The sequence below is a fragment of the Palaemon carinicauda genome, chromosome 11, assembly GCF_036898095.1.
Source record: "Palaemon carinicauda isolate YSFRI2023 chromosome 11, ASM3689809v2, whole genome shotgun sequence".
NCBI lineage: Eukaryota > Metazoa > Arthropoda > Malacostraca > Decapoda > Palaemonidae > Palaemon > Palaemon carinicauda.
This window is the reverse complement of record NC_090735.1, coordinates 160,881,956-160,887,255: the sequence shown is the minus strand read 5'-3', so window position 1 is coordinate 160,887,255 and position 5,300 is coordinate 160,881,956.

Below are 5,300 nucleotides of genomic sequence, written 5' to 3'. Positions count from 1 at the left end.
CAATAATGATAGCAATTAATAATAATAATAATAATAATAATAATAATAATAATAATAATAATAATAATAATAATAATAATAATAATAATAATAATAATAAATGAGGAAATCTGGTAAATTCGTGAGCTCATATTTCCCAAAACACCATTTAAGCCTGCAGGTTATTTCATTCAAACATATGTGTTTTGTTTTAACAGCCACAAGTATGAGGTCATTGTGGTGATGAAAAACAATAAAACTAACACATTCATACAACTGTACATCTTTATTTCTCTTTTTGGTAGCACAACGTCCAACACAATTCTCGAACTGTTCTACTTGTATAAAATTCGTGAGGCTCTTTTGATTATCTTAATTCTTTTGTTTTGTTGGCCAATTCAGTTCCTGATTTTCACTCTTGTCTCAAAAACCAAGTTAGTTCTCATGTAGGCAAATTATTGCAAAGAAATTAAACCATCGTAGATATAACGGTCCACAATTGCAGATATAAGGGTCCCCAATCATGATATGAAATAGTGCGCGAAACAGATCCAAGAACGTATTCAATGGCTATATGTCAATGACGATGACTACCTCATTAAGCACTGACTGGTTTCAATATTTCTGATAGCTAAATATCTTCAGTTTATTAACAACTATGGGGATTTGACAATATTCCGTCTCCCATCATGGCACCAAATTATTTTGGACACATCAGCCTTTCCAGCGTCGTTGTGGAACTGGACCATTTACACGAAAATCACAGTTCGTTTCCATTCATGCAATGTGAAGTGTAATCAGGAGCCTAACATTATTTCCGAAATCGGCGGCAATTACTAGCTTTTTTTCTTTTTAAAGATTTTCAGTCATCGAGCTTTATGATCAATCGGCAAATAATGGCGGATCATGAATGAAAATATTTCACTTTCAACATTTCATTCTAGATAATTAAAGTGAAAAATATTTCAGTTTCCAGCTTTACTCTGTGTATCAATAAGTGATGCCATTTTCCTATGGATTTCGTATTGGGAAGCTAATACATAAACCGAGATATTTACAACTTGCCTTTTTTATATACTACAATTATTATTATTATTATCATTATTATTATTATTATTATTATTATTATTATTATTATTATTATTATTATCCAAGCTACAACCTAATTGGGTAAGCAAGATACTATAAGCCTAAGGGCTCCAACAGTGTAAAATAGCCCAGTGAGGAAAGGACACAAAGAAATAAAAAACGACATAAGAAGTAATGAAAAAGATAAAATATTCTAAAAAACATTAGCAATATTAAAACAGATAATTCATATATAAATATAAAAAAGACTTATGTCAGCCTGTTCAACTTTGAACTTTACAAGGATCAATATACAGTTTAATTAAAAGAAATTAAATAAGAGTTTAACCTAAAGTTTTAAGAATACTTGAAGGGGAACATAGATTACACGTTACACGCAAAACCTTCATAAAGTTTATTTAGCATTTGTCAGATTAAGAGATAATTTATTACAATTAATCAATGTCTCAATGAAAACGTTGAGCTTTAACAACTAATCAAGACATTACAGGAGAGAGAGAGAGAGAGAGAGAGAGAGAGAGAGAGAGAGAGAGAGAGATTGTATTAAAAATGAAAGAGTTGGCATTATAAGAATAAATATAATAAATCTAATATAATATAAATATGATATAATATAATATAATATAATATAATAAATATGATATAATAAATATATAATATAATAAATATACTAAAAGGAGAGCCGACTGTGAAATGAAGAGTAAAAATGGGACGCTTTCATCAGTGTTATGAATTCAGGTCAAAACATTTCAATGGCGGCGTCCCTATAAAAAGGAAAATAAAAGCAAAATATGAAAATGTGTGACCTTTTCACTCGAGGATTGTGACAGTCCCTTTCCTACGGAAAGTATATGAGATTAAAAACTTGAAAGGGCACAGAAATCTAATTTCTTTTTATTGGATGAAAATAAGAAAAAAAAATCATATATTTTGTTTTGTTTCTGAATTTCATAAACTATATCCTTGATGGTTAATTTCAAATAGCTGCCAAATAACTTGTACTTATAGAAAATATCTTTTTTTTTTTTTTTTTTTTTTTTTGCATATCCTTCACAAACCATGAAATTATTCCTATGTCTTTTCCGTCAAACTTAATATACCGAAGCTGACACGAATAATTTCTAACTGAATATAATCACATACATTTGGAAAATAGATTTCAAAAATATCGAGCAATGCAAACTCATATATCTAAATAAATATTACATTACCAAAGTTTGGCCAGTTAGACTCGAAGCCTCTTGCAAAATATAAAGTGAACAAGATTTTAAGATATTGCAGTACACTTTTAATTGTTTTAGGTTCTACAAACTAGTGTGTAGTAAGAATATATTAAAACAATTAACTGCTACTAGACACGCTTAGTGATCAAGCTGTTTATTAATCAATACTGAGCAGTGTATTGAGGCAAAGAGATAATAAAGGTAAACATGAAGAAAAAAAATTTTTAATACTGTACAGAGAAATTTATCAAAATAATAAACTTTAGAAAGCATTGGGTTCAACTTTTCCCTTCTACTTTAAACTTTTGTTCCTGAATAAAATTCGATTAGATGTAGAAAAATACGGATAAGAGGTCGTATTTAATGATCTCATATCAACGAATCGGCGTTTCCGTTCAAATTCATATCAGCATAATGCAAAATATTTTAGATCTTTTGATAGCGATATATAGAGAATATCCTTATAAAGATGCATTATTCAGGTGTGTTTTATATTAAGGACACAAAGTTTACGTGCATTACTATTAAAAACTAAGAAAGATAATAGCCTTGTGCTAGCCTGCAGTTACCTGATAACTAAAAGACGGCGTAATTGCAACTGAATTTATTTCGACGCAGCATTAGTATAATTACAAGCCTTTCCAAACAAGAACGGCACAAAAATTCAAACACAATGATTCAAGTACATACATAAATAAGTTATCTATGCGAGGGAAGCGTGATAATGATGTTATTAAAAAAAAAAAAAAAAAAAAAAAAAAAGTAAGTTTCGTTAGAGTGTACGAGCGTTTGTGATACACATGTGGTACAGCCTTGAGATACTACCAGTAAAGTTATTAGGTCCCTTGGCTGGCCAGATAGTACTATATTGGGTCTCTCTCTGGTTACGGCTCATGTTTCCTTTGCCTACACATACGCCAAATAGTCTAGCCTATTCTTTTCACATTCTTCTCTTTTTTTCATACACCTGACACCACTAGGATAACCGAAAAATTCGTCTTCACTCAACTTATAAACTACTGCACTGTAATTGCTTAGTGGCTACTATACGCAGAAGAGACTCTTTGACCATGCTAAGCCGCTCTTTTAGACGGACACTTCTAAATGAAACCATTGTTCTCTAATTTCGGGTGATGCCATAGCTTCGGTACCATGGTCTTCCACTGTCTCGGGTTAGAGTTTTTTTTTTTTTTTTTTTTTTTTTTGAGGGTACACTAGGGCACGCTATTCTGTTTTTTTTTTTTTTTTGCTATTTCATTTCTTTACTGGCCTATTTCCCCTGTTAGAGCCCTTGGGCTTATAGCACCCTGCTTTTCCAACTAGGGCTGCAGTTTAAATAATAATAATAATAATAATAATAATAATAATAATAATAATAATAATAATAATAATAATAATAATAATAGTATGTAAACTTTAAATAAAATTATCTATGTTAAAATCTAAGAGAAGGTGATGCAATAAAGCAAATGCCAATATATGACATAGGAGAATCTCGTATTTCGTATCGTAATTAGGAGGAAAATTTATACTAAGTGTTACTGTTTGTAAAAAGATCGATACTAACAAAGAAATGAATAAGTATTACCGAGGAAAACATAGAAGCTGTATAATATCCATGTTTTCCAATATAATTACGTAAGTGTTATATATCTGTGTCACATCAAATAATCCCTATATACTGTCTACAGTTACTTATAATTCTTATCAATTAATTCCAGTCACTAAAAAAAAAGTAAAACCATAAGACATATTCATTAGCTATATAAACTATATATTGTCTGGTAAAATTATATCAACATCTTATGATATTTATGATAATAAATTTCGAATAAATATTTAGTAGAAAAAAAGTATATGATGCTTCACTGGTATAAAAGAAAAAGTGAAACATATATAGCTGTGATCTACATAGGAATTATTGCGAGGAAAACTCTAAGGTAGACTGTGAAAAATAAAGGTTCAAATATTCTGCAGCACTTCTAACCCCATCACAGAAACTTCCATTTTCCGGTACATTCACTCTGCATATAAACTCTCTCTCTCTCTCTCTCTCTCTCTCTCTCTCTCTCTCTCATAAATCACTGCATGTAATTTTATGAAGAAATCAATTTCAGTCATGCCAATATACTGCACCATAAATCAGATCAATTTCCATAAAAATGGGTTAATTTTCTCGGTATCAGTCTTCAACGAAGGCAGAATGGACACTTTGTTTGTTTTCATTTTGAGAGGGAGAGAGAGAGAGAGAGAGAGAGAGAGAGAGAGAGAGAGAGAGTAATTGAAATATAGTATGACAAACGCCTCAGTAGCACACATAAGATTATAATACAAAGAAAAGAGATATGAATTAATAACCAATATTTTCATTTAAACCCAATGAGATTATAATGATATCAATTAAACACATCTTCAAGGTTACCATGGGTCATATCTACCATCAAATAACGTAAGGAAGAGATATAATCAGCAAGGAAGGCTCATAGGGCGAGGATGAGCTGGGATTAAGTGCCATGTTGTTCGAGGTAGTAGGGCTCCTTTTAATACCCATTCGACGATCGTTATGTCAACAGAGGGGAAAATTAGGTCACGCCAAGAAAAGAATTATTCAATATTAAAAGATTATCCTATTATTCTTATTCCGAGGAAATTTGGAATATTATTGCAACTGAAGACTTTGTTCGAAACTGTGTGACGAAGCAATGACACTATATTGATTCCCTTGTCGCACTAGATAACGATGGCATGTCCAGCTTGACATGAATTGTGTCCATTGGTCTGACGTGTTATCCTTGCTAAATGAAACCCTACTGACAAATTTCGAAGCAACATGATTTCCTATCATGCAAATACTGTGTCGTTTCTGCGAACTGGAAAATCATATTCGGTGGTTTCCATGAAGACTGAAGAGTTCCACGCACTGACCCTAGCCACTTTCAAGTACCGTGTTGAGCAGTATTATTGTATTTCACGTCCCTTGGCTTCAAAAATATCATAAGCCATTATTCA